The 25,471-nt window shown below is 45.6% G+C and overlaps 1 long non-coding RNA gene across 1 annotated transcript; it reads right to left on the bottom strand.

The window, feature by feature from the left end:
* Window positions 1-10,168: 10,168 nt before the first annotated feature.
* Window positions 10,169-25,075, bottom strand: LOC119853411. Its single transcript, XR_005292064.2, has 3 exons — window positions 24,848-25,075; window positions 11,949-12,072; window positions 10,169-10,935 (listed from the first exon to the last, which is right to left on the bottom strand). It is a non-coding gene; the product is annotated as an uncharacterized LOC119853411 (long non-coding RNA).
* Between the last annotated feature and the right edge of the window lie 396 nt (window positions 25,076-25,471).

The following is a 25,471-nucleotide window of genomic DNA, read 5'->3' on the forward strand; positions in this document are numbered from 1 at the left end:
ATTAGCTCACTGCCCATCACCGATGTTCTGTAGACCACAGCTTGGGACCCACCTCTCAGCCAAAAATCTAGGATTCTTGAGCTTTTTCCACCAGAGACACAAAAATCAGACATGGTTTCCTGGAGTGACCTAAAATACCAGAATCTCCTACATTCCTTATGAGAGAAAGTCCTAATCTAGATCTTCTCCATCTCTGATTTCTGTGATTGTAATAGAGATAGGACTTAGTCATCTGTAAATACCTCTGATCTGGGAGAACTAAAAGGAATGTAGAAAGCTGCCTACACATTACTCCAATATGAGTGCAATTTGCCTAGTTTCTGCCCTATAGACCTACAAATGGATGAAAACCAGCAGTACTGGGAAATGAAGTAGCCACAGCACCCACTGGGCTGAGAGAGAGGGAAGATTTGCCTTCCACTGACCCAATCTAAGTAAACCCAAGTCTGGCTTGAAGAGTGTCTTTGTTACAAATTGAGAATCTGGGGTTGATTATTAGAATCCATACTCAGTTTCTTTAATTAGATCCTGTCCCTTTTAGCTGGAATATACATTTTTAAACCTTGGCAGAAAAAAGTAAAGATTAGTAGGTGTCTCTGGACAGTGCTGTAGGTGAAATGGGCCAGTTTTCATAGCCAGAGAGTGTGCCAAGGGTGCTTTGCTTGCCAGGACCTCATCTCCAGAGCAGAAGGAGAAAACTGGTCTGGACCCTTCCCCACCCATTCACTTGGTCTTGAATATTCTCTGAATACTCCTATCTACAAAATCCTCGTTCCTCCTCACATGACAGACATCCCCAACCTCCCCTTGCCCCACCAGATTTTCCCAGTTCCCCCTTAACAAGTGTCCGTAATATTCCATTTGCCCCCATGAGGTGCCAGGGGAAGCAATTGGCAGGAAAGGAAGAAGCACTTACAACCAGATGTCAGATGATGTGCACAGAGGCCAAGGAAGATACTAATAACTTATCATAGAATCATAGAATCATAGAATATCAGGGTTGGAAGGGACCCCAGAAGGTCATCTAGTCCAACCCCCTGCTCAAAGCAGGACCAAGTCCCAGTTAAATCATCCCAGCTAGGGCTTTGTCAAGCCTGACCTTAAAAACCTCTAAGGAAGGAGATTCTACCACCTCCCTAGGTAACGCATTCCAGTGTTTCACCACCCTCTTAGTGAAAAAGTTTTTCCTAATATCCAATCTAAACCTCCCCCATTGCAACTTGAGACCATTACTCCTCGTTCTGTCATCTGCTACCATTGAGAACAGTCTAGAGCCATCCTCTTTGAAACCCCCTTTCAGGTAGTTGAAAGCAGCTATCAAATCCCCCCTCATTCTTCTCTTCTGCAGACTAAACAATCCCAGCTCCCTCAGCCTCTCCTCATAAGTCATGTGCTCTAGACCCCTAATCATTTTCGTTGCCCTTCGTTGTACTCTTTCCAATTTATCCACATCCTTCCTGTAGTGTGGGGCCCAAAACTGGACACAGTACTCCAGATGAGGCCTCACCAGTGTCGAATAGAGGGGAACTATCACGTCCCTCGATCTGCTCGCTATGCCCCTACTTATACAACCCAAAATGCCATTGGCCTTCTTGGCAACAAGGGCACACTGCTGACTCATATCCAGCTTCTCGTCCACTGTCACCCCTAGGTCCTTTTCCGCAGAACTGCTGCCGAGCCATTCGGTCCCTAGTCTGTAGCGGTGCATTGGATTCTTCCATCCTAAGTGCAGGACCCTGCATTTATCCTTATTGAACCTCATTAGATTTCTTTTGGCCCAATCCTCCAATTTGTCTAGGTCCTTCTGTATCCTATCCCTCCCCTCCAGCGTATCTACCACTCCTCCCAGTTTAGTATCATCCGCAAATTTGCTGAGAGTGCAATCCACACCATCCTCCAGATCATTTATGAAGATATTGAACAAAACGGGCCCCAGGACCGACCCCTGGGGCACTCCACTTGACACCGGCTGCCAACTAGACATGGAGCCATTGATCACTACCCGTTGAGCCCGACAATCTAGCCAGCTTTCTACCCACCTTATAGTGCATTCATCCAGCCCATACTTCCTTAACTTGCTGACAAGAATGCTGTGGGAGACCGTGTCAAAAGCTTTGCTAAAGTCAAGAAACAATACATCCACTGCTTTCCCTTCATCCACAGAACCAGTAATCTCATCATAAAAGGCGATTAGATTAGTCAGGCATGACCTTCCCTTGGTGAATCCATGCTGACTGTTCCTGATCACTTTCCTCTCCTCTAAGTGCTTCAGGATTGATTCTTTGAGGACCTGCTCCATGATTTTTCCAGGGACTGAGGTGAGGCTGACCGGCCTGTAGTTCCCAGGATCCTCCTTCTTCCCTTTTTTAAAGATGGGCACTACATTAGCCTTTTTCCAGTCATCCGGGACTTCCCCCGTTCGCCACGAGTTTTCAAAGATAATGGCCAAGGGCTCTGCAATCACAGCCGCCAATTCCTTCAGCACTCTCGGATGCAATTCGTCCGGCCCCATGGACTTGTGCACGTCCAGCTTTTCTAAATAGTCCCTAACCACCTCTATCTCTACAGAGGGCTGGCCATCTCTTCCCCATTTTGTGTTGCCCAGCACAGCAGTCTGGGAGCTGACCTTGTTAGTGAAAACAGAGGCAAAAAAAGCATTGAGTACATTAGCTTTTTCCACATCCTCTGTCACTAGCTTGCCTCCCTCATTCAGTAAGGGGCCCACACTTTCCTTGGCTTTCTTCTTGTTGCCAACATACCTGAAGAAACCCTTCTTGTTACTCTTGACATCTCTTGCTAGCTGCAGCTCCAGGTGCGATTTGGCCCTCCTGATATCTTTCCTACATGCCCGAGCAATATTTTATACTCTTCCCTGGTCATATGTCCAAGCTTCCACTTCTTGTAAGCTTCTTTTTTATGTTTAAGATCCGCTAGGATTTCACCATTAAGCCAAGCTGGTCGCCTGCCATATTTACTATTCTTTCGACTCATCGGGATGGTTTGTCCCTGTAACCTCAACAGGGATTCCTTGAAATACAGCCAGCTCTCCTGGACTCCCTTCCCTTTCATGTTAGTCCCCCAGGGGATCCTGGCCATCTGTTCCCTGAGGGAGTCAAAGTCTGCTTTCCTGAAGTCCAGGGTCCGTATCCTGCTGCTTACCTTTCTTCCCTGCGTCAGGATCCTGAACTCAACCAACTCATGGTCACTGCCTCCCAGATTCCCATCCACTTTTGCTTCCCCCACTAATTCTACCCGGTTTGTGAGCAGCAGGTCAAGAAAAGCGCTCCCCCTAGTTGGCTCCCCTAGCACTTGCACCAGGAAATTGTCCCCTACGCTTTCCAAAAACTTCCTGGATTGTCTATGCACCGCTGTATTGCTCTCCCAGCAGATATCAGGAAAATTAAAGTCACCCATGAGAATCAGGGCATGCGATCTAGTAGCTTCCGTGAGTTGCCGGAAGAAAGCCTCATCCACCTCATCCCCCTGGTCCGGTGGTCTATAGCAGACTCCCACCATGACATCACTCTTGTTGCACACACTTCTAAACTTAATCCAGAGACACTCAGGTTTTTCCACAGTTTCGTACCGGAGCTCTGAGCAGTCATACTGCTCCCTTACATACAGTGCTACTCCCCCACCTTTTCTGCCCTGCCTGTCCTTCCTGAACAGTTTATAACCATCCATGACTGTACTCCAGTCATGTGAGTTATCCCACCAAGTCTCTGTTATTCCAATCACGTCATAATTCCTTGACATCACCAGGACCTCCAGTTCTCCCTGCTTGTTTCCAAGGCTTTGTGCATTTGTATATAAGCACTTGAGATAACCTGTTGATCGCCCCTCATTCCCAGTATGAGGCAGGAGCCCTCCCCTCACAGACCTTCCTGCCTGTGCTTCCTCCCGGTATCCCGCTTTCCCACTTACCTCAGGGCTTTGGTCTCCTTCCCCCGGTGAACCTAGTTTAAAGCCCTCCTCACTAGGTTAGCCAGCCTGCTGGCAAAGATGTTCTTCCCTCTCTTCGTAAGATGGAGCCCGTCTCTGCCCAGCACTCCTCCTTCATGGAACACCATCCCATGGTCAAAGAATCCAAAGCCTTCTCTCCGACACCACCTGCGTAGCCATTCGTTGACCTCCACGATTCGACGGTCCCTACCCAGGCCTTTTCCTTCCACGGGGAGGATGGACGAGAACACCACTTGCGCCTCCAACTCCTTTATCCTTCTTCCCAGAGCCACATAGTCCGCAGTGATCCGCTCATGGTCATTCTTGGCAGTATCATTGGTGCCCACGTGGAGAAGCAGGAAGGGGTAGCGATCCGAGGGCTTGATGAGTCTCGGCAGTCTCTCCGTCACATCACGAATCTTAGCCCTGGCAAGCAGCAGACTTCTCGGTTTTCCCGGTCAGGGCGGCAGATAGATGACTCAGTCCCCCGGAGGAGAGAGTCCCCGACCACCACCACCCGCCTTCTCCTCTTGGGAGTGGTGGTCGTGGAACCTCCAACCTCAGGACATCGCATCTCATGCCTCCCAACCAGCGGAGTCTCCTTCTGCTTTCTCCCCCCAGACATATCATCTGGTCCACTCTCCGCAATGGTACCTGTGGAGAGAACATGAAAGCGGTTAGTTACCTGTGTCTGTGTTACTGGAACCCGGACATTCCGCTTACCTCTTCTGGAGGTCACATGTTGCCAAGCTTCTTCACTGGCCTCTTGGCTCCTCTGTGTAACCTGCTCTACATCTTTAGAGCTTTGTGCCCCTAGAAGGCTATCCTGAGTTTGGTCCAGAAAATCCTCAGTCTCTCGTATACAACGCAGGGTCGTTACCTGTTGCTCCAGACCTTCAATCTTCTCTTCCAATATGGAGACCAGCTTGCACTTTGTACAGACAAAGTCGCTTCTGTCCTGTGGAAGAAAGACAAACATGGCACATCCAGTGCAGGTCACAACAGCTGAATTCCCCCCTTCCATATCACCTACCTACTACGGAGCTTCCTCAGAGACGTTGGCAAGATGTAAGCCTCACTGGGCTCACTCCAGGCGAACTCCCAGGCAAACTCCTGCTGTGAGCTGCTCTGCTGTCCCCGCTGCTCAGCTGGTTCGCGAGGCTCTGGCTATTTTTAAACAGCCAGGCTTCCCTGACGCAAACACACAGACACCCTAATGCCCGCCCCCTGCAGGCTAGCAGCCAATCAGACACTCACTCAGGCTCCCTCCCAGCAAACACACGCTCGGATACTTCCTCAGCAAGCAAACACACACACTCGGATACTTACCAGTCCCAGGCAAACTCCTGCTGTGAGCTGCTCTGCTGTCCCCGCTGCTCCGCTGGTTCGCTGCCGCTCGGCAGCAGAGTCTGCTAGAAGCTTGCCATGAAGATCAGAGGAGACATGTAATTAGGGTGGAGTCTGCTTGCTTGGTAGCTGAGAAAACATTCAGATATTTGCCAAGAAATCTACTTACTTTACCAACTTTTCTAGCAGAGTTTGGACTCAGGACCTCAGACCATCTAGTCAATGGCCAGAATTTTCAAAAGAGCTCTGCCTCCAATAGCTCCCACTGTGGCACTTTCGGCCAGTTTTAATAGAGCTGAATTCAGCATGCTGAGTTCTTCTGAAAATGTAGCCACTTATTTTGGTGCCTAAATGGAATCTCGGCTCTTTTGATAATCTGGCACAATAGTGCGTGCTGTGAGCCTGTGACAGGGTGTACCATGCCTTCACTACCCCCCACCCCCACCAGACACCTCACTTGGTGCACACTGACCTAAGAAGTGAAAGGTGTAGTGTCTGGACTTCCAGAAATTGCCTAAAAAGGCCTCCCAGGATCAGCTGCTGGTGGAACCAGAGAGATTTGGTCATCCAGTGGCTAGAAGGGCTGGGAGTAGGCAGAGGCCAGTCAGACCAATATCCCAAATTAAGGTTAATAAATTTAATGATACAGTTTAGATATTAGCATCCAAATATTCGGGTACATCACTCATAAAAGGAGTAAAATGAAGAGGAGATTGTGGAAAGCAAATATAGCAATGAGTGTTGATTGTCACTCAGTAATTGAGAATTTAAGATGGATATTTACTGAGGGACAACCTATCGTAGAAGTATTTCAGTTACTTTCCTGGCTTCACTAAAGTGAACCGTGACCCAAAACCAGCCAAAATTGATCACTTTGGCAAAGCAGCTCTGCCTGTTGAACACCTAGGCAGAGTAGGTGTGTCTATGCAAATACTGTCTGCTCCTGAAGTCTTTCCCCCCAGTTTGTCACTAAATGTCAGAGGAAAGCTCATTCAGACCCTGCTTACACTTAGATATTAATTGGGCTACTGAAATTAGGCAAGCTCACTTTGCAAGACGTCCTCTGGCTGAGGCGAGCTTGTGACAGAGCCCTTCAGAAAATTCCAGCCAGTGGATCAAATCCACGGGTGCAATATCATAATCTTCCACTTACAAAGCTCAATGATTAGCAAAAGGATGGCAGAGGGGAATACACCTTGATGTTTGCAGTCTCCAAGGAGTCACATTCCATCTATCCCTACACATGATGAAGAAAGAACCTGATAATGCCAGATGATATTTTGCTGGTGCATGACTGAGTTGAGTTTCTGGTTATTATGTGGGAGTGGTTTTTTTCTCCAAGTCTTGGAGGAGGTTTAGTGACTTATTCCATTTCATGATTGCAAACACACCACTCCAGGTTTTGGCTTTCAAAGAGCTTGTTTACTTCTTGTATTTTTCTGAGCTTGGACAGTGGAAATAAAGTAGTTATTTTCATTTTCATTTATGATCTGATTTTGGATCTGTTTCACATGCATTTGCCCAATGCTGCAGTGCTTGGACTGCAAACTCAGGCTGCAGAGGGGTTGTTTATTATGTATTTCAATTTACATCAAAGCACCCATCCATCACTCTGGGCATTTTTACCAAATTAAAAAAAGCATGGAAGCATTTTTGTTGGTCTTAGGCTTTAGACAACCTTGTTCTTATAAAAGCTAAATGTGAGTCCAAATTTGCCCTGACAATGGCACAAAAAAAGTCACTTCAAAGGGAGGGGAAAAAAAGAAGGAAGGTTTTGTGTATAAGCCACAGGACTGGGAGTCAGGGGATATGGGTTCTATTCCAGGGCTGGTTGTAGGGACAGGCAAGCAGGGAGGTTGCCCTAGGCACCAACTTCCAGGGGGTGCTAGACCACTATGCTGCCTGCTGGGATTTTTTTTTTTTGGCTCAGCTACTAATGGGAGCCCTCGCTGACACCAAAAATTTTTTCCTCCCTGGCTGGCAAAACGGCTAGGGCCGCTCCTGATCTATTCCCTGACCTATCCTAGACATGCTCTCTGATCTTGCGCAAGCTGCTTCACCTCCATGCCCCAGTTTTCTCCAGCTGTATAAATGGGGGATAATCCTATCCATTTCACAGGGCTGTTTGAAGTTTTAATTCTCCAATAGCTCCTGTCTTGCAACTGGGGTCACATTGACTTCAGTGGAACTCTGCAAGAGTGCATGGCCGGATTCCAAGATTGGGGCCAATATTTGTAAAGCTTGTAGAGATCTTGGATAGAATGGGCCATCAAACTGCAAAGCAGAAGAACTGGAAGGAAAAGAGTTCAGCAATCTTATCTGGTCATTTTACACCATGTCCTAGAGTCTCTCCAGTACAAAGTTTCTTCCTCGAGCAAATTCTTGATCATTAACCTGGTGGAGTACAAGAATTACAAAAAATACTCCTTTGACAAATAGAGAGGTACTTCTCCTCCTCTTTGGATCTGCAGCCACATAACACATCTGGAAATATTTCCTCTCCCCCTCAGCTGTTCAGTTGGGAAAGGAATTCAGCAAATCGGTAACAGACAGTTTGGAGAAGGAAACAATTCACTCTAACCCCCTGGAGCTTAGTGAATTTCTCTGTTCTGATGCTGGCCAGCCAACTGTGAGCGTGATTATTTTGTGCAAAAATCAGATGCCTTTTTTGTTCTACCGTGTCAGGGCTAATCCAGTGTAGGAATTATAGAACCATGGGGAGATACAAATACATTGGCTTGTGGCCAATGCACACGTCTAGCCATCAAAACGACATTCCTATTCCTATTCTATTCCTGGTCACGCCGCAGACTTGCTATGAGCCCTTCAGTGAGTCACTTAACTGATCTTAAACTCAGTTTCTCCATCCACAAGAGGATGGAGAAACTGAGTTTAACTACCCACATCATAAGGTATTGTGAGGGTTGATTCATGTATCCAAAGGGCTGTGATCTCTTTGGGTTGACGATAATATTGAAGGTGTCTCTAACACTAACACTGAACAAACAGGGTGAAATTGGCATTGACTTCAGTGAGGCTGTGATTTCACTCATACTGTAGTGAGCTTCCCAACAGATGGTGCTGCTGCTGAACCTGTTGCATGAACCCAATATGCCTATCAACTAAATGAAAAGACAAGGGCTGGTAGGGGTGGGCTGGGGCTCACCTTTTACTCGGTGATGATTATTTTGGGAAAGTGTTTGTATTAAGTGCTACCAAAAGTCTGATAGGTTGGGAAACTTGGAAGATTTGTGTGTTACCTTTGGGGGGAAAAAATGTTGAAAAACAGTGTGAGGTGCCACAAAATATGTGGCAAAATTTGGCCCTCTGGACTTATTTAACACTCATATTCCTGCGGTGCCTAGAGACCTTACCTGTATCGAGCACCATTGTACTAGGCACTGTGCAAACGATAGTAAATGACAACCCCTGCCCCAAAGAGATTCCAGTCTAAAAATCCTTAGAGTTTAATCGCTACATTCTCAGATGGTGGAAATTGGCATAGTTCCATTGACATCAGTGGACCAGTGCTGATTACACCCGATGAGGCTCTGGCCTAGATATCCTTAGGGAGGTTGCAAGTACGTGCTCCCTTACACAATAGTGAATAATAATTTCCTGTGTTGCGGATGATACAAAGCCGAGAGGTATTGCCAATTCAGAGAAGGATCGGGATATTATACAGGAGGATCTGGATGACCTTGTAAACTGGAGTAATAGTAATGGATGAAATTTAATAGTGAGAAGTGTAAGGTTATGCATTTAGGGATTAATAACAAGAATTTTAGTTATAAGCTGGGGACGCATCAATTAGAAGTAACGGAAGAGGAGAAGGACCTTGGAGTATTGGTTGATCATAGGATGACTATGAGCCGCCAATGTGATATGGCTGTGAAAAAAGCTAATGCAGTTTTGGGATGCATCAGGAGAGGCATTTCCAGTAGGGATAAGGAGGTTTTAGTACCATTATACAAGGCACTGGTGAGACCTCACCTAGAATACTGCGTGCACTTCTGGTCTCCCATGTTTAAAAAGGATGAATTCAATCTGGAGCAGGTACACAGAAGGGCTACTAGGATGATCTGAGGAATGGAAAACTTGTCTTATGAAAGGAAACTTAAGGAGCTTAGCTTGTTTAGCCTAACTAAAAGAAGGCTAAGGGGAGATATGATTGCTCTCTATAAATATATCAGAGGGATAAATACAGGAGAGGGAGAGGAATTATTTAAGCTCAGCACCAATGTGGACACAAGAACAAATGGGTATAAACTGGCCACCAGGAAGTTTAGACTTGAAATTAGACGAAGGTTTCTAACCATCAGAGGAGTGAAGTTTTGGAATAGCCTTCCAAGGAAAGCAGTGGGGGCAAAAGATTTATCTAGTTTTAAGTTTCTACTCGATAAGTTTATGAGGAGATGGTATGATGGGATAATGTGATTTTGGTAAGTAATTGATCTTTAAATATTCAGGGTAATTAGGACTAATCCCCTGAGATAGGATATTAGATGGATGGGATCTGAGTTACCCAGGAAAGAATTTTCTGTAGTCTGTGGCTGGTGAATCTTGTCGATATGCTCAGGGTTTAGCTGATTGCCATATTTGGAGTCGGGAAGGAATTTTCCTCCAGGGCAGATTGGAGAGGCCCTGGAGGTTTTTTGCCTTCCTCTGTAGCATGGGGCATGGGTGACTTGAGGGAGGCTTCTCTGCTCCTTGAAGTCTTTAAACCATGATTTGAGGACTTCAATAGCTCAGACATAGGTGAGATTTTTCGTAGGAGTGGGTGGGTGAGATTCTGTGGCCTGTGCTGTGCAGGAGGTCGGACTAGATGATCAGAATGGTCCCTTCTGACCTTAGTATCTATGAATCTATGACTCTCTGGGTGCAATCCTGACCCTATGTTACGCAGGAGGCCAGATTAGACGACTAGACACAATTGTCCCTTCTGGCCTTAAAACTTATGAATTTATGGCTATTGCACTCAACACTGCTGAAAGAGCAGAAAAACTAAATTCACATTAAGCTGCTATTTCAGAAGCTGAAATGGGATATTAAGATACTCTGTTTAAACAGACAAACTGAGGTGAGTTTATATATAAAGTATCTACATTCTGAAAGGATTTCCCAGCTTTAAAATGTTAATTAATAGCAGCTGCAATAATTCCTGGCATTGGTGAAAAGATCTTTCAATAGGAGGACAAAAAAAATAATAAAAAAAAAATCTTCAACACAGTAAAAGCTTTTGTGGTTAAGCCTGGGATGACTTATTCCCGATTTATTCCCACTGTGAAACCAACAGATTTGTGTTTTATAAAATGGATAACTGGGAATAATCCTATGTTGGGGAGATGAGAGGATTTCTCTAACTTCTTCCTTCCAGTAGTACTTGTGACTTCAGATAAAAGAGGTTTTCTTTGTTGAGCTTAGAATGCCCCCCTGGAATATGGGATTCAAATTGCGTTGAGTACAATAATTTCAGCAAATTAAATACAACTCATGGCCCACATCTAGCAATCACATCTTCCAGCATAGTATCCTGCATTGGGGATCCAGGCAGGTGAAGAGGGCCATTTTAGTTGATCTGCTTGCAGGATGGCCCCTTGTAAGAGCAGGCCGGAGAATATCCACTGGAGGGCAGTGCAGAGATCTCTGAAATGAAGCTGTAGGTTAATACTGAGGACAGGGAAGCAGGCCGCACTGTGACAGAATATTTAGATGGCTGAGCGCTCACAGTTAAGAACAGATTTTCAAAAGAGCTTGGCAAGCTGGGATTTAAGCACTCTAAAAATCTGGTCCTACAGGTTACATCAGTGGTGGTGATCAGTAAATCCTGCTTTTTGAGCAACACACAGCAAGCTCCCTTTCTAGCTGAACGTGAGCAGCAGTTCAGTAGCCTCCTGTCCAGGACTTTAGCAACGGACTTCTTTCATCACCTCCTCCTGGAGATATTGCACACCGGATAAATCCTTGGGAATTTGCATAAATTTCTGCGGCGCTAGAGCAAACCCCAAGTGCAGGCAAGGAAAGCCCCAAAGTGCTCCAGTGAATGTATCCTGGTTTTGAGAAGGGGAAAGTTCCATGGATGCTGATGACAGCTGGCCTTGGGTACCCTTGGGGTTTGCACAGCGGCAGCTCCATTGGTGCAAATTCCCAATATACGCCAGGCCTAAATTACACTCTCTTCCTCTTAGTTACGCCCCCTTGCACCACACTAAATAATTCCTCTCCCTCCCACCCTGCAAATATTTGTAGATGGTTATTTTGTCCTGCCCTCTCTAAGTCTTCTCTTAGCCAGCCAATATTTACTTTATTTGACACTTACGATACTGCAGCAATAGAACACATATATAGCTGTCTATGTATTCCTGGGTTACATTGCCTCGTTTTTAGGGTACTTAGTCATAGTCAGAATACAGCAACCTTAACTCTTGGGTAACCAAGATTTTAGATTGGGAATGTAGATAGATTTATGCCTTCCCTCTTACACCACTCCACCCAGTCCCCTTATAGCTTTTGTTGCTCTTTTTTGAACCCCTTCCTGCTAAAGCAGACTAAATATGCAGGGCATGATTCACAATGGCCCTGCACTATGTGTAGTCACATTCACTAGTGCAGTGAGCGAACAATGCTATTAGCATGATTTAGTAAAATTTTATACCAACTTGCACTGGTGTAAATGATGATACAAGATGCAAGGCAATAGCAAATCAGGCCCACGATTCACAGTATTTTTAGATGAATACTGCTGGAGATTGGGTACCACAATGATGAGTATGATAGAAGAGTCTAGAATAGAACAGAGAAGAGATGTGTGGGGACAGGATCGGTATTTGAGTATTTTATATTCAAAACAAAGATCAGAAATGTCTTCCCTTTTTAATGTCCTCCCCTTCTTAAATGACTCAATTCCCCCCCCCATCCCTTTTCTAAGCAAACTTTTCTGGATCCTTGCTCTTAAATGATTATTTCAATTTGTGTTCTGTTCAGCTGTGTTCCCTCCCCTTCTGGAAGTCCTGAATTGCTGTCTCACTCAGATTTCTCCCACAGATTGAACTGTTGTCGTCAGCAGAAGGCTTTCAGAGCTCACGCTGAAAACCTCCCATCTTTCAACACACTCTCCCATTTCAACAAATCATTCCAATTTTTAAAATTACACTAATGCACTTTGGTTGGAATTGCTGAAAAACTAAACAGAGAGAGAATGATGGGGAGAGGGCGGGGAGTATAGTGGTTAAATAGAACTGGGAGAGTTCAGAGGTTTTGTGTTGCTTTTTAATTAAATGACTTACAGTAATTTACTGCCTGAAACAACAGGTTTAAATTATTCATCTTGGGGATTTTTCCCCCCTACTTGGCTTTTAAACACTTTTTATTGCTTTTTATGTGCTTCAGTGTCTGAATTCTAATGAAGTGACAATAAAGTGATGATCTCATTTCAGTAAAACTTGCCATCTTAATTGAATAGGAGCAATAATGTACATTGCCACAGTTCAAAGATTTGAGGAGGATCCAGTTCTACCCAGATGCACAACAATACAAATTATGGCCCCAATTCAGCAAAGTATGTGCTTAAATGTAAGCATAAGGGTAGCTCCATTGACCATCATGGGACCCTTCTCATGTGCTTAAGGCTAAGCACATGCTTTAATTCTTTGCTGAGTTATGGCCCAGTTTATTTAATTAATATGGAACAACTGAACCCTTAAGAGAACAAAAGATTATTAATGGATTATATTATTTATTTGTATTGCATTAGTGACTAGGAGCCCTAGTCATGGGCCAGGACTCCATTGTGCTAGGTGTTGTACAACAAAAGGATGGGCCGCACCCCCAAAAGTGTACAATAGAAGTAAAAAACCAAGAGAGAACAGATGAATGCACACCGACCGACAGGGGACCACAAGGAAAAAATGAGACAATATTGCTCCACCTGGTATGATATTGGTCACAGCACACCAGCTACCTAAATGTTTAAAAGATGAGATTTGTCTGGCACCTGGAGAAGGAAAACACTCCATAAACTTCAGTTTTTCTTCCTCTTTCTCAGCAGTTGCTCTTTTCTCATCCTCCTTCCACTCAGAGGGCCCTGCCCACTTAACTACAGCTCCCCTGGCTTGGCTTCCCCTAAAATAATAGGGAAGCCTAATTTGGTTCTCCTGTATACTCTTTCTCATAATACAAGAGCAAGAGGACTCTTTGGGCAATGAAATAGCATCACATCTGAAAATGGAAATGGAGTAGTCTCTTATTGCAAAAGACAATTATCCTGTGGAACTCATTGCTACTGGATAATTCTGAAACAAACATCTTAAGATGCCAGATAAGATAAAAGATATTTATAGGATTAAGAATAACATGCAGTTATACTAGTTGGGATAAATATTATAACAGCTATTAGTGCCCATGCCTCAGGCCATCAATTTGATTCCCAGACAGAGTCAGAATGAATTTTCCCCTCCCCACAACTTTATGATGTTACATTATAGCAGAGTGACAGGTTTCAGAGTAGCAGCCATATTAGTCTGTAATCGCAAAAAGAAAAGGAGTACTTGTGGCACCTTAGAGACTAACAAATTTAGTTGAACATAAGCTTTCGTGAGCTACAGCTCACTTCATCAGATGCATTCTGTTGTAGCTCTGCTATAGTTAAGGTTGAGAGTCACTTACTGTTTCAAAGATGACTACTCTAAGTGCTCTAAAATTCAAATGCTCTCTTGGATTTTCTTGAAATTTGCTATGCCTCATAAGGCTGTAGGGTAGAGTTAATGGACCAAATTTGGATCATTTGAGAAAGAAGTTCCTGAGATACAGCCCCCCTAAAAATCATGAGTTTACAAAATCACTGCAAATTGGAATTTGCAGTGGTGTTGTAGCCATGTTGGTCCCAGGATATGAGAGAGACAAGATGGGTGAGGTCATATCTGTTATTGGACCAGCCTCTGTTGGAGAAAGACAAGCTTTCAAACTACACAAGAGCTCCTGAGTACCTCAAAATGCTGGTCTCTTTCACCAACAGAAGTTGGCCCAATAAAGACATTACCTCACCCACCTTGTCTCTCTGGTTTTGGGAATGTTTTATTTGTGCACACCTGAGGCTCAAACTGTGGAATTATAGAATGTCAGGCTGCAAGGGACCTTGAGAAGTCATCAAGTCCAGCCCCCTGAGCTGAGGCAGGACCAAGTAGATCTAGACCATCCCTGACAGAGATTTGTCTTACCTATTTTAAAATTTCCAATGGTGGGGGTTCCACAACCTAACTTGGAAACCTGTTCCAGAGCTTAACTCCCCTTACAGATAGAAAGTTTTTCCTAATATCTACCCGAAAAATCCCTTGTGCAGATTAAGTCCGTTCCTTCTTCTCCTACCTTCAATGGACATGGAGAACAACTGATCACTGCCATTGAGCTAGCTGCTGCCTTTTGGGGAGGTATATTCATAGAATCATAGAATATCAGGGTTGGAAGGGACCTCAGGAGGTCATCTAGTCCAACCCCCTGTTCAAAGCAGGACCAATCCCCAACTAATCATCCCAGCCAGGGCTTTGTCAAGCCTGACCTTAAAAACCTCTAAGGAAGGAGATTCCACCACCTCCCTAGGTAACCCATTCCAGTGCTTCACCACCCTCCCTAGCAAAATAGTTTTTCCTAATGTCCAATGTAAACCACCCCCACTGCAACTTGAGACCACTGCTCCTCGTTCTGTCATCTGGTACCACTGAGAACAGACTAGATCCATCCTCTTTGGAACCCCCTTTCAGGTAGTTGAAAGCAGCTATCAAATCCCCTCTCATTCTTCTCTTCTGCAGACTAATCAATCCCAGTTCCCTCAGCCTCTCCTCATAAGTCATGTGCTCCAGCCCCCTAATCATTTTTGTTGCCCTCCGCTGGACTCTTTCCAATTTTTCCACATCCTTCTTGTAGTGTGGGGCCCAAAACTGGACACAGTACTCCAGATGAGGCCTCACCAATGCTGGATAAAGGGGAATGATCATGTCCCTTGATCTGCTGGGAATGGTCCTACTTATACAGCCCAAAATGCTGTTAGCCTTCTTGGCAACAAGGGCACACTGTTGACTCATATCCAGCTTCTTGTCCACCGTAACCCCTAGGTCCTTTTCTGCAGAACTGCTGCCTAGCCACTCGGTCCCTGGTCTGTAGCAGTGTATGGGATTCTTCCTTCTTAAATGCAGGACTCTGCACTTGTCCTTGTTGAACCTCATCAGATTTCTTTTGGCCCAATCCTCTGATTTGTCTAGGTCCCTCTGTATCCTATCCCTACCCTACGGCATAGCTACCTCTCCCTGCAGCTTAGGGTCATCTGCAAACTTGCTGAGGGTGCAATCCATGCCATCTTCCAGATCATTAATGAAGATATTGAACAAAACAGGTCCCTGGACAGACCCTTGGGGCACCCTGCTTGATACTGGCTGCCAACGAGACATGGAGCCATTGATCACTACCCATTGAGCCCGACGATCTAGCCAGCTTTCTCTCCCATCTTATAGTCCATTCATCCAGCCCATACTTCTTTAATTGTTGGCAAGAATACTGTGGGGAGACCGTATCAAAAGCTTTGCTAAAGTCAAGGAATAACACATCCCCTGCTTTCCCTCATCCACAGAGCCAGTTTTCTCATCATAGAAGCAATTAAATTAGATTAGTCAGGCATGACTTGCCCTTGGTGAATCCATGTTGACTGTTCCTGATCACTTTCCTCTCCTCTAAGTGCTTCAAAATGGATTCCTTGAAGACCTGCTTCATGTTTTTTCCAGGGACTGAGGTGAGGCTGACTGGCCTGTAGTTCCCCGGATCCTCCTTCTTCCTTTTTTTATAGATGGGCACTACATTAGCTATTACCTATGCCAATGGGAGAAACCCTCCTGTCGGTGTAGGTCGTGTCTACACTGAAGCGCTATAGTGGTGCAGCTGCTTCTGCTGTAGCATTTCAAGTGTAGACAAGCCCTCAGGCTCTGTTGATGCTAGAATGTTGCAGGCAGTATGTTGTCACAGTAACTAGGGATGGCACAAGGTGAATCTGCTGAGTCATTGGAACCTGAGGTACACCCATGCACTATAAGTTCACGCCCTACCCTTGCCAGCTTTCACAGGATTTGTCTTCTTTGCATCCTGGCATGGGCTCCTTGGTAAGGTTTTGGCCTGAGACCACATTTCTGTTCTAGAGAGCAATATTTAAAATGCTGAAAATTTTACATACAGACTCTGATTTCATATTGGAAGTGCTGTCAAGAAAAATCTGCATTAATTAACTAGAGGGAAGATGAAAGACTCTAGCAAGCTATTAAGGTAGCATAATTGTGACGCATGCTCCTCAATCATTTCCTGAACAAAGGGACTTTGTATGATCAAAGGAAAGGAAGTCACTGTGCCAAAGAAAAGCAAATTTTACAAAAGGTAGATCACGCCAGACCAACCTGATGTCTTTCTCTGAGACGATACTCGATTTTCAAGACAAAGGAAATATAGTAGACCTAATCTACCTGGATTTCAGGAAAGCGTTTGATACAGTTCCACATGGGAAATTACTAGTTAAACTGGAGAAGAATTAATATGAAAATCAGAAGGTGGTTAAGGGACTGGTGAAAGGGGAAACTACAATGGATGATGCTGAACCATAGGTTCTAACTCCATGGGTGCTCCAGGGCTGGAGCACCCACGGGAAAAATTAGTGGGTGCTCTGCACCCACTAGCAGGCAAGCTCCGCTCACCCCCGCCCCACCTCCTCCTCCTCTCCCCATGAGCGCGCCGCCTCCCCGCTCCTCCGCCTACCTCCCAGTGTTTCCCACCCAGCTGCTGCCAAACATCTGTTTGGCAGTGTTAGCGCGCTCCAGTAGGGAGGGGGAGGAGCAGAAATGTGGCATGCTCAGGGGAGAATGCGGGAAAGAGCGGGGCCAGGGTGGGGATTTGGGGAAGGAGTTGGAATAGGGGCAGGGAGGGGGTGGAGTTGGGGTGGGGACTTTGGGGAAGGGGTTGGAATGGGGGCAGGGAAGGGGTGGGAAGAGGTGGGGCAGGGGCAGGGCCTCATGAAAGGGGTGGAGTGGGGGTGGGGCTGGGGACAGAGTGGGGGTCGAGCACCCAGGGGAAAGTGGGGAAGTCGGCGCCTATGTGCTGAAAGATAAGCTGTCAGGCTGTAGAGAGGTTAGTAGTGGAGTTCTTCAGGGATAGGTCTCAGGACCAATCTTATTTAGAAACCTTCGCGCAAAAAGTGGGAGTGTGTGTGATGGGGTGTGACTCACCACAGTGGCGCCTCCTGCTGGTCATCTTGGGGATTAGCTCTGCAGGTTGGTATGCCCTTTACTAACAGTTCCTTGCCCGTCATCATGTCTGCTCTTGGACCCATGTCATCCCCAGGACCGCGTCATCCTCTTTGTGATACAACTGTCCAGCCGCTTCCCCAGTGGCAAGTGGCAGGGAACCAGAACCTGCTCACTACTCTGGGTCCTGGCCCAGGGAGCCTGTAGACAGCAGCCACATGCTGTGTCCCCTCTATCTTCTCAGCACATTTCCCTGGGCCACTTCCCTGCCACCCCAGCACCTTCTTCACCCTCTCAGGGCCTCTGCATGCTAGGACCTAGGACTCCCTCTTGCTCCCCTAGTCCTTGCTACCAACTGCTCTGTCCATGGTGCTAGCTTCCATCCACCTGCTAGGAACCCAGTTCTCCCTCCTTGGACTCCAGGCAGCAACTGACCCTTCTCTGCCCTGCAGCTCTTCTTATATGGGCCCACCAGGCCCTGATTGGCTGCTCCTCATAGCTCCTCTCCTATGGCAGCTTCTTGCACAGCATCTCTAGGGCTTTTTTAACCCCTTACAGGCCAGTGTGGGGCCAACGCCCCCTCACAGTGTGCTAATAAAATTTGTGGATGATACAAAATTAGCAGGCATTGCCAATATGGAAGAAGACCAGAATATCATATAAGAAGATCTGGATGACCTTGAAAATTGGAATAATAGAAATGGGATGAAATTTAATAGTGCAAAGTGCAAGGTCATGCACTTAGGGACTAACAGAAAGTATTTTTGCAATAAGCTGGGGACGTATCAGTTGGAAGCAACAGATGAAGAGAAAGAGTTGGGTATATTGGTCAATTACAGGAAGACTATGAAGCCCCAACATGATGTGGCTGTGAAAAAGGCGAATGTAATCTTAGGATGTATCAGGCAAGGTATCTCCAGTAGAAACAGGGAGGCGTTAGTACAATTATACAAGGCACTGATGAGACCTCATCTGCAATACTTGCAATTCTGGTCTCCCATGTTTAAGAAAGATGAATTCAAACTGGAAGAGGTTCAGACAAGGGCTACTAGGATGATCAGAGGAATGGAGAACCTACTTTACGGAGAGGAGATTTAAGGAGTTTGGCTTGTTTAGCCTATCAAAAGGAAGGGTGAGAGGAGATGTGATTGCTCTCTATAAATACATCAGAGGGATAAACACCAGGGACAGATAGGAGTTATTTCAGTTAAGGGCTAATGTTGTACAAGAACAAATGGATATAAACTGGCCATCCATAAGTTTAGGCTTAAAATTAGACAAAGGTTTCTAACCATCAGAGGTGTGAAGTTCTGGAACAGCTTTCCAAGGGGACAAGTGGGAGCAAAAAAACCCTAACTTGTTTCAAGACTCAGCTTGATAAATTTATTGAGGAATTGGTATGATGAGGTTGCTCACAAAGGCATATGGCCTATCCATGACTGCAATTATTAAATCATAGAATCATAGAATATTAGGATTGGAAGAGAGCTCAGGAGGTCATCTAGTCCAACCCCCTGCTCAAAGCAGGACCAACACCAACTAAATCATCCCAGCCAAGGCTTTGTCGAGCCAGGCTTTAAAAACCTCTAAGGATGGAGATTCCACCACCTCCCTAGGTAATATCTCAAACGGCCAGAGATGGGACACTACATGAGGAGAGTTCTGAATTATTATGGAGAATTCTTTCCCAGGTGTCTGGCTGGTGGGACTTGCCCACATGCTCAGGGTCTAACTGACTGCCGTATTTGGGGTCAGAAAGGAATTTCCCCCGGTCAGATTGACAGAGACCTGGTGGTGGTGGTGGGGTCTATGCCTTTCTCTGCAGGACGTGGCATGGGTCACTTGCTGGTTTGAACTAGAGTAAATGGTGGATCCTCTGTAACGTGAAGTCTTTAAATCATGATTGAGGACTTCAGTAACTCAGCCAAGTGGTTATGGGCCTGTTACAGGAGTGGGTGGGTGAGATTCTGTGGCCTGTGATGTGCAAGTCAGACTAGATGATCATGATGGTCACTTCTGGGTTTAAAGTTTGAGTCTAAGACACTGTGCCAAAGCACAGCCTCCCAACATGAGCGGCTCAAAACATTTTCAGATTCTTACAACTTTTTTTGGTGCAAGCTAGGTAATATGGGGTCGGAGTAGTCAGGAGAAATGTGATGGGGACAGGAGCAGTGCAAAGGGCAAGGGGGCTGGGACGAGGGGGGGGCCTCTGCACCTTTTCCAACCTTCACTTCTTAGGGTTGTGACCTGGCACAGCTGTTGAGGAGGCAAGTGACATATGCTGGAGGTCTTATGCTGCCAGTTCTAAAACATCCCTGGAATTTTTAAACACTACAGATGACAATTTCTTAATTCAAGAAGTATTGTGGCCAGTACAAGGGAATTCTTTATTAGACATTATAAAGAGGAACTGATCACAGAACTAAAAATTACTGGTAGCTTAGGTGATCATGACTTGATAACATTTATACGGTGCAATCAGACTAAAGTCCAGGCCAGTAATATATATAATTGTTGCTTTAACAGGGCCAATTTCATAGAGCGGAAAACAATTATGAGCCAAATCAGATGGGAGGAAAAATGTAATAAGAAAAATGTGATTGATAACTAGGAGCCCTTTAAGAACATCTTACTAGATGTCCAAAAAGCCATGATCCCACAACTAAAAAAGACCATACTGGTTAAAATACTGACCTGGTTTGGAAGTGAAGTGAAGGCAGCTATAAAAAATACATATGTAACAAATCAAAAAAAGGGGAAGTTGATAGTAATTAATATAAATTAGAAGTTAGGAATTGTTGAAAATTTATAAGGGAAGGAAAAGGACACAAGGAGAAATATATGGCCAGCAGAGTTAAGTGTAATTAGAAGTTTTTAAAATATATTAGGAACATAAAGAATCCTGACAGTGATATTTGTTCATTATTAGATGGAAATGGTAGATTATCAATAATGATGCAAAAAAGGCAGAAGTGCTCAATAAATATTTCTGCTCCATATTTGAGGAAAAAACAGATGAAATAACACTTTCTATTCTTCTAGTATCTCTGGAGGATGTTAAACAGGAGTTACTAAACTTAGATATTTTTAACAGGTCCAGATAACTTGCATCCAAGAGTTTTAAAAGAGCTGGCAGAGGAGCTTCCTGGACCATTAAAGTTGATTTTCAATAAGCCATGGAGCACTGGAGAAGTTCCAGAAGTCTGAAAGAAAGCCAATGTTGTGCCAGTTTTTAAAAAGGGTAAATAGTCTGACCAGGATAATCACAGGCCTGTCAGACATTGATCTCAGGCAAGATAATGGAGCAGCTATGATATGGGACTTGATTAATAAAGAATTACAGGGGGGTAATGTAATTAATGCAAATGAACATGGGTATATGGAAAAAGGATCCTGTTAAACTAACTTAGTATCTTTTTTGATGAGATTATAAGGTTGTAGATAAGGGTAACAGTATAGACCTAATATACTTAGACTAATGCAAGGCATTTGGCTTGGTACTGCATAACATTTTGTTTGAAAACTAGAACAATATTATTAAATGGCACACATAAAATGGATTACAACTGGCTAACTGATAGGTCTCAAAATGTAATTGTAAACGGGGAATTGTCATCAAGTAGGTGTGCTCATAAGTGGCATGTCACTCTGGCATTTGGGGAGGCTGGGTGACTTCCACCACTTGCTCCTCTCCACCCCTTCCCTGAGCCCCTCCGCCTCTCACTCCTCTCTGCCCCTTCCCCCAAGCCCCTCTGCGGCTTGTTTCTCTTTGCCCCTTCCCCTGAGCCCCCTGCCTGCTGCTTGCTCCTTTCTGCCCCCTGGTACCTTAAGGGCAAGTGATGGGGGGAGGGGGCAGAGAGGAGAGGGAGGCAGGCAGCGGGTCTTGGGGGAAAAGGCAGAGTGGGGGCAGGAAGAGGCTGAGTGAGGGTGAGGCTTCAGGGCTGGGGGTGGGGGCGGTGGCCCCCTCACTTCTTGAGAGCTTCCAGCGGTGCTCCAAAGGCTGCGGGCAGGCGCTTCTCTAAAGGGAGGCACACTGCATCCAGCATTTCTTGCTCTGCTAAGCCTCTTATACACACTGCCCATGAGTGTGCTTCCAGTGGGGTACACAGGGATTGCTTCTTGGCTATTAAACATCTTTATCAATGACCTGGGAGAAAATATAAAATTGTCACTTAGAAAGTTTGCAGCAAATATTGGGAGAATGGTTAATAATGAAGAGGGCAGGACACTGATTCTGAGCGATCTGGATTGCTTGGTAAATGGGGCACAAGCAAGCAAACAATATGCATTTTAATATGGCTAAGCGTAAATGTATTATCTAGGAACAAAGAATGCAGGCCATACTTAAAGGATGGGGGATTCTATCCTGGGAAGCAGTGACTCTGACAAAGATTTGGGGGTTCTGATGGATAATTAGCTGAACATGAGCTCTAGGGGATACCATCATAGGGCCTAATCACATCAGCCACACTATCAGAGGCTCGTTCACCTGCGCATCTACCAATGTGATATATGCCATCATGTGCCAGCACTGCCCCTCTGCCATGTACATTGGCCAAACTGGATAGTCTCTACGTAAAAGAATGAATGGACACAAATCAGACGTCAAGAATTTTAACATTCAAAAACCAGTTGGAGAACACTTCAATCTCTCTGGTCACTCGATCACAGACCTAAGAGTGGCTATACTTCAACAAAAAAGCTTCAAAACAGACTCCAACGAGAGACTGCTGAATTGGAATTAATTTGCAAACTGGATACAATTAATTTAGGCTTGAATAGAGACTGGGAATGGATGAGTCATTACACAAAGTAAAACTATTTCCCCATGGTATTTCTCCCTCCCACCCACCCCCCACTGTTCCTCTGATATTCTTGTTAACTGCTGGAATTAGCCTACCTGCTTGTCACCATGAAAGGTTTTCCTCCTTTTCCCCCCCTGCTGTTGGTGATGGCTTATCTTAAGTGATCACTCTCCTTACAGTGTGTATGATAAACCCATTGTTTCATGTTCTCTGTGCGTGTGTATATAAATCTCTCCTCTGTTTTTTCCACCAAATGCATCCGATGAAGTGAGCTGTAGCTCACGAAAGCTTATGCTCTAATAAATTTGTTAGTCTCTAAGGTGCCACAAGTACTCCTTTTCTTTTTGCGAATACAGACTAACACGGCTGCTACTCTGAAGTCTGACTCTGTGACCAAAAAAAGGTAATGCGATCCTGGGATGTCTCGAATAGGAGCAAAAAGGTTATTTTACATCTGTATCTGGCACTGGTGCAACTGCTGCTGGAATCCTGTGTCCGGTTTTGGTACCCACAATTTAAGAAGGATGCTGATAAATTTGGGAGGGGTCAGAGAAGAGCCACAAGAATAATTAAAGGTTTAGAAAACATGCATTAGTGTGATACACTCAAGGAGCTCAATCTATTTAGCTTGACAAAGAGAAGCTCAAGGGGTTACTTGATTACAAGTGCTTACATGAGGAAGAAATATGTGATAATGGGCTCTTCCATCTAACAGAGAAAGATATAACACAATCCAGTAGTTGGAAGTTGAAGCTAGACAAATTCAGATTGGAAATAAGACATACATTTTTGTAAGGGTGAAAGTAACTAAACATTGAAACCATTTACCAGGGGTTGCAGTGGTCTCTATCACTGACAATTAAATCAAGACTGAATGTTTTGCTGAAAGATCTGCCTTAGAAATTATTTTGGGGAAGTACTCTGTCCTGTATTATAAAGGAGGCCAGATTAGATTATCGCAATGCTTCCTTCTGGCCTTGGAATCTATGACTTTACCAGCCAGCTTGGTATTTTTTTAGAGTGTACAAACTGCAATGATTAACTGAGTGAGGAATGCAAAAAGTTCAGCCTGTTTCCCGGTATTATAAACAGGGCTAAGTCTCTGTTGCGCAATCATATACACCTGTACAAAGTGAGAGTTGGATGCTAGCACACTGGTCTGATGCTTTTTATCCCTTTCTTTGTACAGGTGTCAATGACAGCACAAGCTGCAAGACAATGGACAATCAGGCCTAATAATTATTCTTTACAAAACCCATTAGTGGGGCTTGGGAGAATCCATTCTTCCTACACTGGAGCTTCAGGATGCTCGGCCACCCTGCTTAGACCCCCAGCATGAGGTTGTGGCTGGAATGCTGTGATGAGCTTCTCTTTGCCATGCTGGGAGGTTGAAGCAGCTCTGGGGAAGTCACTGGGGGTGCCTTACTGTGCTTAATTTGTAATGAAAGAGGTGCGGCAGCCCAAGCAATTTTTTTTTTTACATCCATAACTGATGGAGCAGGCCCAGAGGTGCTGGGGCTAGGAACTGCCAGGCCCAGAGGTGCCGGTGCTAGGAACTGCCAGGCCTAGAGATGCCGGGGCTCAGACCTGGCACCAATTAAGCACTGATACCTTGTGGTCATGAACCCTGTCCCCCAGCAGAGCTGCAGGGGGACCATCTAAGGCTCAGAACTGAATACGGACACATAGGATCTCAACTGATGATTCAGCCCACTACAAAGGCTGGAGCAAGTGGCAGACCTGAGACCTTCATCTGGGTTTGAATTTCAGTTATGTACCCTCCAAAGTTCTGGGTTGTTCAGATCGGGGGAGGAGGGGTTGGCAGGGCTGGATTAATGTAGGGGCTTTAGGGGCTGAAGCCCAGAGCCACAGGCTAAGGGGGGGCCCTGGAGCAGCAGGGCTCAGGCAGGCTGCCTGCCCTATGTCGCTCCTGGAAGCAGCCGGCTGCTGGCATGTCTCTGCGGCCCCTGAGCCCACACCCCTCACCCTCTCCTGCACCCCGACACTCTGCCCTAGCCTGGAGCCCCCTCCTGCACCCAAACTCCCTCCCAGAAAGAAACTAATATATCAGCTGTTCTAAGGTAAGAAGTAGGCTTGAATTAACTTAACTATATTCTACATGTGTTAAGACTGAAATGTAACCACAGAACAGCTCTATGTTCATTAAAAGGCAAGTTTAGTATAGCATTAATAGCCCCAATGCCATAATTGTTTTAAATTTTGTTTTAAATTAGGAAAAAGACTTGTATACAGGGGCCCCACAAAATCTAACAGCTCAGGCCCACAGGAGAGTTAATCCGGCCCTGGTGATTGGTTGGACCCCTCTCTACAGAAAAGGGGGCTTTCTGGGTGGATAGGTCAATATAAAGGTTTGGGTCAATTCTTTAAAATGGGTACTTTGTCCATCCCTCGTTTTCCTTGTGCCCCATTATGGGGCCATGGCTGCTGCCCATGCTGGGTGGACTCCATTTGGGCCCCTTTTACCTGTATAGCCACAGGTGGATCTGTTGGTTTTGGCAGATGTCTTTGCTCTGTGTCCTGGCTGACTCTGCACAACCAGGAAGTTTCTGAGCCAGCAGCTACCCACCCACTCACTCACAGGCTCCTGTTCAAAGTTTAGAGCAGCTGGGGGAAGGCAGCTCACAGCTGGGAGAAAGTTTCCCTGCAGAGAAGGAAGCCCCTGTCCCCCTTCCAGGAGGCAGGGCAGCTTGAGACTGCAGGAGACTTTGAGCCAGGGACTTGTTCTCCTTGTGGTGAGTGGCTTTGTGCTCACAGAAAATTTGTTCTGGGAGAAGCGAGTGTGGAATAAGGGTGGAGATAGCAGCTTTGTGCTCTCCCCTGGGGCTTTCCTCTGCACTACCTTGAAAACCAGCATGGAGCACCCTGCTTTTCCTGGTGGGATACAGGGGTGACTCCTGCCTCCTTCTCTTCCACAGGGCTCCTCTGCTGTCCCTGAGTTGCGGGGCGCTATCTACTCTCTCCCATGGGAAGTCCCTTTTCTCTCCTAAGGGGCCTGCTCCATATCCCTTAGTGAGCCCCTTGTCCTCCCTAGGGGGGCCCTCTTCCTCTGCTCTCTTGCAGGAGTTGTGCCTTGGGAAGGTTCCCCTC

Source organism: Dermochelys coriacea, chromosome 3 (assembly GCF_009764565.3).
Source record: "Dermochelys coriacea isolate rDerCor1 chromosome 3, rDerCor1.pri.v4, whole genome shotgun sequence".
NCBI classification, from domain to species: domain Eukaryota; kingdom Metazoa; phylum Chordata; order Testudines; family Dermochelyidae; genus Dermochelys; species Dermochelys coriacea.